The following is a 13,470-nucleotide window of genomic DNA, read 5'->3' as shown; positions in this document are numbered from 1 at the left end:
AGAAATAAGTTACTCTGTCACTAGGAACTGCCAGAAGAATCTATTTACATTTGAAAGAATATCAAAGAAACGAAACTCAGAGTTGAAGCAAAAACTGGCCCCCAAAAAAATACGTTGCTTCATGAAAAAGGTGAGAGGAAATAATTTAACCACCCATGTTTTAATTTTTTTTATAAATACATACATAAAATAAAATATTTGTATAAAGTTTATAAAAGTTTTTTCAGTTCAAATAAAGTCTATTTTAGGTGGAGAAAACCATAGTGTGGAATGAGCTAAATATTGGAACTGAATCCCAACACACTTTTTTCAATTTAAGTGGTATTTAGTAAGCTTTTTAAAACATCATGTATACTCTTATTATATGCAAAGCTTTGTTGAATAAATGTTAAATCTACTGTATAAATCAAGCATGAATAAAATAGTTGTACATTCAGTTATACATTACCCTTTAAAAATAATTTCAAAGACCAACATTTAAAATTTAAGCTTTACTTTTAAAGTTCTGATATAGAGTCAGAAATCATAAAGGTCACATGTCCAACTTATTAACTTTTCAGTTTCTTTTAAACTCAAAGTGCATTTCCAGTGACCGCAAGCTTTATTACTGAGTAAATACTGTTTCAATTTTGTGTACTGATATACTCATGTCTTGTGAAAGAAATATTTACATTTTTATGTTTATGTACTTATGGAGGAAGATTTCTGAGTTAGGGGGAAACATTTCAAAGGAAATTGGAGTTGATAAAGGTAATTGATCTATCATTCACATGCACACATGCATGTTTTGTCTTATTCTCTTTAAAGATAACATTTTGATATTTGCATTCTATTTTGTAATCTTATTCACAATCGTTCAAAGAGTATTTCCATATTTAACTGGTTTTATTATTCATAATTAGTCCTTTTATATGATGGATTTTCCATTCATTAGTTCTTTACCTTTTTAACTATCTCAATTGAGTAAATGTATTAGTTTGCCAGGATTGTTGTCACAAAGTACCACAGACTGGGTGTCTTAAACAACAGTAATGTATTGTCTTACATTTCTGGAGGCTAGGAATTTGAGATCAAGATATTGGCAGGGTTGGTTCCTTCTAAGAACTATGAAGGATCTGTTTTATGTCTCTATCCCACCTGGCAGTCTGATGTTCCTGGGGTCCTGCTGTATTACTCCAATCTCTGCCCTCATCTTCACATGATGTTCTCCCCGTGTGTGTGTGTGTGTGTGTGTGTGTGTGTGTATCCAAACGTCCCCTTTTTATTGTTTTTTTTTTTTTTTTTTGGCGGGCATCTCACTGTTGCGGCCTCTCTTGTTGCGGAGCACAGGCTCCAGACGCGCAGGCTCAGTGGCCATGGCTCACAGGCCCAGCCGCTCCGCGGCATGTGGGATCTTCCCAGACCGGGGCACGAACCCATGTCCCCTGCATCGGCAGGTGGACTCTCAACCACTGCGCCACCAGGGAAGCCCTAAACTTCCCCTTTTTATAAAGACACCATTCATATTGGATTAGGAGCCTACACCACCCAGTATGACCTCATCTTAACTAACTACATTGGTAACAATCCCATTTTCCTAAACATTCTGAGGCACTGTGGTTTAGGACTTCAACATATGAATTTTCAGGGTGACACAAATCATATTCACATAACAGTAAGTATATTTTTAATTAAAAAACTTGGTGGAGTAATGTGAGTAACATGTTTTCTAGTCCTTTCCTAGATGAGAATGTTTATTTTAGTTTCCTTCATATACAAACAACAATTTTACTGGTTATAAAATTTTTGAATCATCCTTTGGACAAAACAACTTGGAGAATATACCCCATAATCATCTGGTTTTGAAGCCAGACTGATTGTGTCTTCTTTGTGGACATTTCTTCTTCTTGCCCATCTATCTGAAGGCATTTTTTTTTCTTTATCATAGATATAATTTGTAAATAATTTACCTGCCACATAGTAAACCAATTTAATTTACAAAATCTGATAGTATTATTTAAGATATGGGTTTTGCCATTGAAATAGACAGTCATAGTTCACAAGAGATTAACTCTTATGAAAGATTATATCTCATTTAATTCTCTTTCTTGTAACAGATCCTCTATGCTCAAGGCTTTCCTCCATAAAGTCATCAGGGGTCCAGGCTTGGTCTACCTTGATGCTAGTAACCCTCAATACCTAGCTTTCGTCTTCTGGTTTGAAATGCTTATTCCAGGTGCTGCCATTTTATCCCCATTCCAGCTACAGAAGGAAGAAATATAAAGACATGGTTATTTGTGTTAAGGGTACTAGCTAGAAATTGTACATGTAACTTTTGCTCCTATGCTATGGAACAGAATTAGACACATGACCACACTCAGCTGCAGGTAATCTGGAGAAATGTAGTCTTTCCATGGGTAGCCAAGTACTCAACTAAAAATTCTATTAATATAGAAGAAAAAATATATTAGGGGACATATAGTAAACACTGCTATAGTCTACACTTTTCTTCTCTTTAATATCCATTTGTAACCTCCTTCTCATGCATCTGAATGTACTTGCCTTTTTTTCAGGGAATCAACCTCAATGCCCCATCCAGTTACTGTATCCTACTCAAAGTCTAGGATCTCTGGAAAATGTGCAGTCCTACTGGTTAGGTCTGAATTTGGCTTATCATGGCCCAGCATCCTCTAAACTAAAAGACAAATTATCTGTCTTCCTCTTGTCACCCACTCCATAGCCAACACTCATATCCAATATGTATATATAATAAGAACATATCAACAACAAATCTTACAAGAGCTGTAGCAAAGAGATGCCAGCTACTCCAGGCCACCCAGGGAGGCTGCCCCATTGCAAGTGTAGTTTCTTCGGGGGGTAGGCAGTGGGTCAGTGAAAAAAGGTGATGGTTTCCATGCTAAGGAAGGAGATGTGCATGTTGGTCTTGTTGTCTACCCCATGATCAGAGCTTCAAGGAGTCATCAAAGGTGATCTCTTCAGACACCTGATCAGGCTCTACCTGCCCCATGCAGATTCTGGCTGACTCTATCATCGCCCCCTCTGCATAGGAGTGAGTGGAATCATTCTCAGTGTGAGGGTTTCTGGAGAGAAGCTCCTCAACCACATCTGGATAGTCTTCCAGACTGATGTATCATTCCCTGTCTGAGTCATACACACAGAACAAAACTCTTAGCTTCTTTTCAGTGCACCTGCACCTGATCCTCCTCCATGGGTTGGAAGTAAGACATGGTAATCAGGAAGCTCTAGAATTAATCTCCTGGACCAGGCCACTGAGCCCCTTGCACATATTAATATTGTCAAAGAAGGCAGATGGCTATTTGGATTGTATTTGGTTGAGTTCCAGGCCTGGGACTTTGTTGAAGTTCTCCTTAGGAATGGTGGGCTGATCTCCACTCAGCTTCTTAAACCTCCACTAGAACTGCTGGATCTAGTCTGCTGAGAAGCCTGTCTTGTCCATAAGTTCCCACACATCCTCAGATTGGAGGAGGGAAGTGCCTATGGTACTCCTGGCAGGGGCTGTGGGAAATGGCTTACTCACAGGGCTGGGACTGGCATTGGCTCTGCAGCATCTGGTTAGGCCTTGGGTCCAACATGGGTGAGGGTGTCAGGGATGGGTCTGAGCCACAGGTCAAGCAGCTTGGGAAAAGAAAAAAATATATATTCATCTAAATAGGAAAGAAAGAAGTAAAACTGTCACTATTTGCAGATAACATAATATTATGCATTGAAAACCCTGAAGATTCCACCAAAACTCTATTAGAACTAATAAACAAATTGAGTAAAGTTGTAAGATACAAAATCAACATAAAAAAGCTGTTGTGTTTCTACACAATAACAAGACAATCAGAAAGATAAATTAATAAAACAATCTCATTTACAACTCTACCAAGAAAAAAAAGAAACTAGGTATATATTTATTGGAGGAAGTGATAGACCTGCACAATGAAAACTATAAGACATTGATGAAAGAAACTGGAGAATTATTATTGTTAAAATAACCATACTACTCAATGCACAGACTCTAAAAGCCAAAGCAATCTTGAGAAAGAACAAAGCTAGAGGCATCACACTTCCTGATTTCAAACTATATTACAAAGCTATAGTAATCAAAACAGTGTGGTATTAGCATAAAAACAGACACATAGATTAACGGAAAACAAGAGGAGCCTAGAAATAAATCCACTCATATATGGTTAAATAATTTATAGCAATGGGGCCAAGAACATGCAATGGTGAAAAAAAGTCTCTTCAATAAAAGGTGTTGGGAAAACTGGACAGCCACACACAAAAGAATAAAACATAACCCCTATTTTACATTATATATACAAATTACCTGAAAATGGATTAAAGACTTGAACATAAGACCTGAAACCATAAACCTTCTAGAAGAAAACATAGGTGGTAAGTTCCTTGACATTAGTCTTGGTAATGATTTTTTTTTTAAATTAACACCAAAAACAAAGGAAACAAAATCAAAAACAAACAAGTGAATAAGCAAGTGGGACTATGTAAAACGGGAAAGCTTCTGCACAACAAAGGAAACCATCAAAAAGAAAAACAACCTACCGAATAGGAGAAAATATTTACAAATCATCTATCTGATAAGAGATTAATATTCAAAATACATAAAGAACTCATACAACTTAATATTGAAAGAAAAACAAAACACCAAAAAACAATCTGATTAAAAAATGGGCAGAGGATCTGAATAAACATTTTTACAAATAAGACATATAGATATATGGCTAATAGGTACATGAAAATGTGCTCAGTATCACTAATTAACAGGGAAATACAAATCAAAGCCACATTGAGATACACCTCACCCCTGTTAGGATGACTATTATCAAAAAGGCAAGAAATAACAAGTGTTGGCAAGAATGTGGAGAAAAGGAAACTGTTGTGCACTGCTGGAGAAAACGTAAATTGGTTCAGTCACTATGGAAAACAGTATGGAGGTTCTTAAAAATTTAAAAATAAAAGTATCTTATAATCCAACAATTCCACTTCTGGTACTTATCTGAAGGAAACAAAAACATTAATTCAAAAAGATGCATGCACCCCGGTATTCATAGCAGGGTTATTCACAATGGCCAAGACATGGAAGCAGCCTAGGTGTCCATCAATGGATGAATAAAGAAATATATATGTGTGTGTGTGTGTGTATACATATGTGTGTGTGTGTGTGTGTGTGTGTGTGTATGTGTATAATTCAGTAATAAAAAAGAGAAGGAAATCTTGCCATTTGTGACAATGTGGATGAACGTTGAGGGCATTATATTAAGTAATTTTAGTCAGAGAAAGACAAATACCATATGACCTCACTTACAAATGAAATCTGAAAAAAACATACCAAAATAAAAAATAAAACTGAACTCACAGATATAGAGAACATATTGGTGGTTGCCTGAGGTAGAGGGTGGAGAGTAAGCAAAATGGTTGAAGGTGGTCAAAAGGTACAAACTTCCAGTTATAAAATCAATAAGTCCTGTGGATATAATGTACAGCATAGTGACAATAGCTAATAATACTGTACTGTATATTTGAAAGTTCCTAAGAGAGTTGTTCTCATCACAAGAAAAAATTCTGTAACTATGTAGTGATGGATTTCAACTAGATTTATTGTAATGATCATTTCACAATATGTGCGAATATCAAATTATTACTTGTACACTTGAAACTAATAAAATATTATACATCAATTATATCTCAATACAAAATTTGGGGGGTTGTGTAATGGGGCAACAAACAACCCCCCAAATTTCAGTAGCTTATCACAACACAAATTTATTTCTCTGTCATGGAGAGCCCGATTGAGATGTTCCTCGCCTAAAGCTTTCCTTCAAGCAGAGACGGAGACTTGGAGATTTGGGCTCATTTAATTTTGAGGGGCTGCCATCTTAAACAGATGGTCCTTGAGGTCACTATAGATCAAAAACAAACAAACAAAGAAACAAACCAAATGCCGAAAACAAACAAATAAAAACGTTCCCATGCAGAGTACTGAAGAACGGGAACACATAACAGTCTCTTTTTCAGATTATGTTAAGTCATTATTTCTGCTAAGTATTTCAGAGATCAAAGCCATAAATTATTTGAAAGCAGAGATATATGATAGCTATTCAATATAGGTAAATTCACCATTTTCCCTTGAAATATTAACATGAAAGATGCAACACTAAACCAGTCTCAATGATGCCCCATTTGTCAGGTTAGCTACATTCAGTTGACAGTTGTCAGCTGATAAACTAAATCAGGATCCCAAATTTTTTGACACAACACAGATTTTATGAAGGTAAAAGTTAAAGAAGCAGGTTATAACCACAAATATTGATCAGAAAGTTACTTGATAATTTATGTAATAATATATTTTACATAACTATAAGAAATAGAAGCAGGTTACAAATGAAGTAGAAAAATAGTCCTATATTGAAACTTTGGAATAATTCATGCTTAAAAGGAAAATCTAAAAAACACTATTTTGGAATTAGATTTTTATAAATTTTTATTTATATATACTGTTCTCCCTAAGAATTGAGACCTCCATACCTTTGTGTTAATAAGTCATTTTGCTTCCACTATCCTTTTAATATTTTAATATTTTATGGCAGCATGGTTAGGCCCCATCTCCTCAGAGAAGCAAAATAGTGTAGAATCTTAGAGCACTGGTTCTCCAACTAGACCATCTCTTTCATATCTAGGCTCTACAATATCTTATCTTTGCAAATTTAGACATGTTATTTAGTCTCCCCTTGGATTGGGATGAAGTAACTACACAGCCCCAAACAATCCATTAACAATTATTCTCAGACCAGATAATTGGTACTGAACGACTCTTAGATGGACGAATTAGGCATGTTTCTTAGCTGTCTGTGCGTGAAAGGACTGATAATCTTTTAACAGCTTCAAGCAAACCCACAGCCATCAGAGTCCAGAGGCTGACTTCGGGGGACACGGATTTGGGAAATCCCAGGAGGAAATTTCTGGGAATTTTCTAGTGGAGAAGGAGGGAGGTCTCAGACTCTAGTTCCTCTCTCTTGCCCTCTTCCCTCTTGGGCTCAGTAGAAGCACTGGAGACCTTCTGCCAACTTCCTGAGCTCTGCCTGGAAATGGTCACCCAGGACTGGTTGGGGACAAGGGATAAACAGTGGTCACCAGCCACACGTAGGAGCCAGGGCCCGAAAGACAGGCAAGCTCTGGCCACGGGGGCCACTTCTTACCCTCCCAGCTCGCAAGGGGGTCACTCTTTCCTCTAATCTGTCAGTGCAGTACCTGTGCTCCTGTAGGTGGAAAGGTGAGTCCTCCACACATTCCTGGCTGGGGTCCTCCAGCCTGCTTTTTCTCTGCTGCTCCACCACACTCTGCACCTTTTCTTATTTTGGTGAATCCCCCTTCCTCGAATTAAAGTCTCTTCTTGCCCCTTTGGGGCTACATGAAAAAAAAACTAAAAAGAAAATTACTCAAATTTCACAAATTATTACCTACACTTTAAAAAACTACACTTGTTTCCCTTAGGATTGTAGACACTTACATAAGAGTAGTAAATGTACTTTTTTTAACTCAAGCAATATTCAACTATCTGTTCAACTCCTAATCTTTGTGTATCAGGTGACATGTATTTTTTTTTATCTAAGACCATCTGTTGACAAAAGTTATTTTAATTAATTTGTTAACTTTAGAATGACATTTATTTTCAAATAATCTTGATATATTTTTTATGTCCTATACATTTTTTAAAAGTTTAAGACCATAATTTGATACTGAGGTAAAATGATGCATATAAGTTGCAGGGGTTTTTTGTACATTTTCTCTTACAGAAAAAACACATGTTGACAGAAAACTTCATTCATTTACTTATGAATTTGTATTGATCTTTTGTGTTTTATATATAATAGGTAACATTTATTGAGGGCTTGCTATTTGTTATAAATGTTTTCAGCACTTTAATGGGCTACCTCATTTTATTTTATGACAATTTTATCTGGTAAAATATTATTCCCCTTTACTTGGGAAGTGAGGCCCAAGGTCATATAGTTATAAAACAGACCACACTCCCTCAGATGTTTCAGCCATGAATTATCTATGCTTACTGTAAGTCAGGAAAACCTAGGTAACTATTTCCTGCCCCATAGTACAGAAGAAAGTGGCAGAGGTTTAGAGTGTGGCATTGTAGTGCCTTACAGTTTAATTTTCTAACACAACTCTAAGTTTCTCCAAAGAGTTGTCCAGCTGCATAAAATTCCCACTTGAACTTTCCTCAGGGAAGCTAATATGAGTGCTCTGTCTACATGGCTGTTTGTGTATGGCCCTGAGCTTTCTTGTACATCAGACTTTTAGGAACAGCTGAAAAAATCAGGAGACAACTGGGATCCTTTGATAGGTGCTGATGATGAGAGAACCACTGCTAGAAGAGGCCATTACTCTTCGCAGAAGCCCTACTGGGAACTGCAGAAGGCCTCTAGGAGTGAATACCAACAAGACTTAAGACCAGAAATAACTGCCACGTATGTAAGTGGGATGTACTATGGCTCTGATAATGTAAGGAGCAGACTTTATTTCTTCAGTCTCTTCTGTTTCCAAACTGTAGGAATGGATCTGATATTAGATGCTGAGAACTTAGCTTTAATAAACGTAGTCTTTTAATGTGTTCTCATTTAAATACTTTTTCACCCCATGATGGTGTATGCTGGGAGAGGGAACATGCTGGATGAATAGAAAAATGGGAGTGGCAAATCAGCAAACTGGAAAATCTGTTTTTGTTTTTTTTTAATTGTCTTACCTCAAAGTGAGGCCAGTCCTACTACTATATCTCCTCTTTCAAAATTAATATATGATACTGATCCTCACAGTATTATAATATATCAAGTGCAATTTATGAAAAGATGATAGAATGTCTTCTTTAGACTATTCATGTCATTTTATTTATTTATTTCATATGACATTCTTCATGTTTCACCTTATTAGATAAACTTTAATCTAGTAGGTAATGAAAAACATTACCTACCATGGAAATTTGATCTGATATGTTGGGAAGAACATTGAATATTGATTGGGAGATTAGTCATAGTAATTTGAATCTTAAAGTAGTGTAAAATATTTTTACATTATATTCATTTATTCATAAACTATACATTTATTGAGCACTTACTCTGTACCAGGCATTTTGGTAGATGATAACCAAAAGAAGAAATGTTTCTGCCCTCAAAGAGCTTGCAGTTTATTAGAAAAAGCATGTTTAAACAGTTTCAGAATAATAAAGTTAATACTAAAATAGAAATACTGTATGTACTAGACAGGTACCTAAATGAGAGAACACTCAATTCTTCCCTGGAGAGGAAAGGCTCAGAAAAATAATACAGGGATGATGCAATACAACATATGATTTAAAATGCCAACTTTAAAAATTAGTTTATTTGTGTGGGTTTGTCCTTTAAAATATGAGAGATGTAAAGAAAATAGATCTATAAACCAAATATGATTAAAAATATCCAAAGTTCTTCTTGTGAGAGTATCTAAATCATGGTACTGAATTTAATTAAATAAGAAAATATGTTCAATTTGAAGGGCTAATCTGTGCAACTTCATAAGGTTTAAAAATTTTTAGGCATGATGGAAAGCTGTTTCATAATGGAGGAAAGTGGGAAAAAACTTTATTGATGTTATTCCATTGACTTTTGATTTTCCATCAATTTTGTTAATGTATTAGCATTTAGTCCTATTTTTGCTCCTTTAATTTTTTTTCTTTTAGTTGTTTAAAAATGTTTTTCTATTTGATTTATTTACAGAATTTTGAGTATGTTAAACTTAAATACTATTTTCTGTATTTATCCTGTTTTAATTTTATAGAGATTCTTGACTATGTAGGCTAACATCACAAACAGTTTTTGCAAGTTCTTAACCATTATTTCTTGCCATAAAATTTCTGTTCTTCTTGTTTCTCTTTTCCTTCTAGGATTCCATTTACATGTATGTTTAACATTTTCACTGGTTCCCTTATTTATTTATTTTTATCCCATTTTCCATTGTTTTGCCTCTCTGTGCTTCAGTCAACAATTTTCTTAGTATTTTCCAGTGCATTATTTTCTAGTTAACTAATCTTTTCTCCAGCTGTGTCTAATATGTTTTGAAACTCATGTATGGAATTGAGTGTGATGCTCCTTTCAGCTTCTAAAAATGTGTTGAAATCTCTTTGCCCACTGATAATATAGATCTTGTCCTCTTTATGTATGTTTTACTTAAATAAAATTTTATTAAAGTTTAAGTTCTATGATGACTCTTTTCCTTATGAAAAAGTATCCATTCATCACTGAAATAAATAGTAGTATGTATCTAAGGCTTTAGAATTATATTTTCATAGGTGACTTGGGGAACTGTGTTCAATAATATAGATAGCATCTCTGCATTCATTTGCATTTCTAAACTTTCCATTGTCTTTATTTCAATAGTCAGAAGTTTCATTTAACATCAAAAGTTACATTGGAAATTGCTGAATAAATTTTAAAATCCTTTGTATTCTGTTTTATATTGTTGATACCTAATAGGGAAAATATTCTTAATAAATTTTAGTGTTATCTGGTAGTATAATGTAGGGAAGTACTACTTTATGTATGAAATTAGGAAGCCTAATAATGTATATAAACAACACTCAATACTCAATAGGTTTTAAATAATAACTTGAATAGATATGTCCCATTTACTTTTAAGATTTCTTTCTTTACATTTTGATATATATGCATTGCATATATGCATAGCCAATACATATATAATGGATAGATAGATAGATAGATAGATAGATAGTTGGATATAGATATACAGATATAGATATATAGAGAGATATAATGTTGATGGATAATGGGACCCCCGGAAAAAACTTTTTACTTTCTATTCTCTTAGTAAAGAGAATTTGCTATCATTGACTTATGCACTATTGTTCTGATTCAACAAAACTCTTTCCCACAATTTTATCCTATGAATTTATTTCAACTGGTCTCCAATTTGAAGAGTACATTTGAAATAACAGGGTAAAAATAAAATAAAATTTATTAATTAAAACAAAATGTATAACTTTGCATTCCAATTCCCATTCTAATTCCATATAGTGATAGTAAAATAAAACCTAATTAAGATTGAAATCACATTCTCCCTCTCCATTTACCACATTTGGGTAAAAATTGTGTGGATTAGTCTGTTGTATTTACTCTACATTGCTCCAAAACTCCAAGAAATTCTCTCTGGAAGGTGATTCAGAACTGAACATGCTTCTAATTAAAAAAAAAAAAAAAATCTAAGAAGTTTTTTTTTGTGTGTGCCTTACTAATTTTTAGGTGCTATAGAAAAATATGTCACTTCTCTTCCCACCACAAAGAACTTACAGTATAATTATGGAAATAAGACTAAGAATGACAACAAAGTCAGGTAACTAATTCCAATAGAATTAGGTTCTAATCATTTTCATTGTGTTTTAATTGTACTTCGATACCGGAAGAGAAAAAGAGTAATACCAAGTGATATATTACAAATATTAAATAAGTCTGTGAAGAGGTTATGGAATTTAAACTTAGATCTTGCATTTCAAAAAACAGTGAAAATGATACTCTTCAGCAGGGCACAGTTGGGGATATTGTGCTTCTCAAAGCTTTACCTGTCCTACAAACAAAGCATGTGAGACATGAATTGGCTGAGATCATTTTCAAAGTGGGAAAAGTCATGGATCTAGTGACCATAAAACCCAGCTCAGAAACTACCTTTTCAGAGAGTCCAGTCAGTTTGAAAACCACTCTCATAACCAAAAATCAGGAAGAACTAGGTATCTCTTCAACACAGTGAAGGGGGATTGGAAGACAGAGCCAAAGGAAAAGAGTTATAAGTTTGCTTTATGGAAAAATTTTTCTAAATTTCATCACAAACTGTCCAATTTATCTTCTGGTATTTATGAGATAGCTAAAAATAAATGAAGTAAAGTTCTTGCTAAAATTTTTCATAAAAAAAGACGGTGAAGAATTTTATAACCTCTGACTGTGTAGGAATGATATAAACCATAAAAGTAAGACTGGAAGGGGACAGAAACTGGAAGATACAATAATTAGTCCAGTTTTCTCATATTTTATAATAAGTAATCATTTTATGATCAAGTATTATATCAAAGTGTTAAAAGTATTAATACAAGAATGACTATATATTTAAAGATACTAAGTAGACTTATTAAATAATTCAATATAGTTGAAATCATGTAGTAGGTGTTACAAGCACTTACTCATATCTTGCTCACATCTCCTTCTTGGTACCAGCAGGAGTACTGTCTCCTTCTTAAGATTTAGTTTATGGCAAGAAGGATATCAACAGAAATGACTGCTGTCACTTCTGGGCTGACACATTGAATTCCTGCTTCAGACTCCTCCATGTTCCCCTCCCCTGCAGAGTGGACCAGAAGCATTATGTTGAGAAGTAAGTGCCACAAGATTGAAGCAGCCTGAGATTCTGAGCTGCCACATGGAGAATAGCTGCTTTGGAGAGATGCCCAGACTGTAAGGTACTTTTTGCAAGACATAAACTTTGTTGTCAAAATGTCACTGAAATGTTGTGTTCTTTTTACTGCAGTATAACCTAGTCTTTTCTGATTGACACAAAATAAGCAGTGGTTGGGACATAGTAGAAGAGGAAGTTCAATAGAGCTTGTTTAAAGATTTAGATAACTAAGAATATGGCTAAAAGTAATACCTATAAAGAAAACCTCTAGAAAATGTATAAACATTCCAAATTATCAGGAAAAAACCCCACAAACATGCATAAAAGAAAACACTGTTTACATAGTGAAATATTTTAAAAAGCAGTGGGAGAAAATAATGACATAATTAACCAAACATATATATCATTTAAATAAATGTAAATAGGCTTAACTCAAACGTTTAAAGTAAAAATTTTTATTAGAACAAAACCTAGTAATATATTGTATACAAAAATATACACATTGCAAAATAACCCAGAAAAGCCAAATATGGAAAAGGTGGATCTAGCCAGCCAAGGTAAATGTAAATAAACAAAAATCCAAAAGTGGGATTAGCAATATTGAATCAGAAAAGAAAAAACTTCAGGGCAAGACATAATTAAATGAAGAAAAATTTAAAAATAATAAAATTTACAACAAAGATCAAAGAAAATATTCATTCATCAAATAAAACAGTAAGAGCCAAATCATCAGGAAATCCAGAGAAAAAGACAGAAACACATTTGTAACAGGAAACTAATTCTTTTCCATTTTACGTTAAATTAAATTTAAAACAAAAATAAACATGTAAACAGTATAAATAATATTATTAATATATACTTATAATTTTTAAGTTCTGTATATTGATATAGAAAATATTCTTTTAAAAATGCTATTAACTTTGAAATTTGGTCATGTATAATGTCATGAAGCATTTCAATCAACTTTGGAAAGTCAAATTTTTATGTACTATACCCTCTGATTTA

The 13,470-nt window shown here is 34.0% G+C and overlaps 1 pseudogene; it reads right to left on the bottom strand.

Annotated features, from left to right (window-relative positions):
• Nucleotides 1-2,868: 2,868 nt before the first annotated feature.
• Nucleotides 2,869-13,470, bottom strand: part of LOC137210100 (calcineurin B homologous protein 3 pseudogene) — a 35,032-nt pseudogene continuing 24,430 nt past the window's right edge.

The sequence above is a fragment of the Pseudorca crassidens genome, chromosome 17 (assembly GCF_039906515.1).
Source record: "Pseudorca crassidens isolate mPseCra1 chromosome 17, mPseCra1.hap1, whole genome shotgun sequence".
Classification (NCBI taxonomy): Eukaryota; Metazoa; Chordata; class Mammalia; order Artiodactyla; family Delphinidae; genus Pseudorca; species Pseudorca crassidens.
The sequence above is the reverse complement of the archived record's forward strand: the minus strand, read 5'-3'. Positions and strand labels throughout refer to the sequence as shown.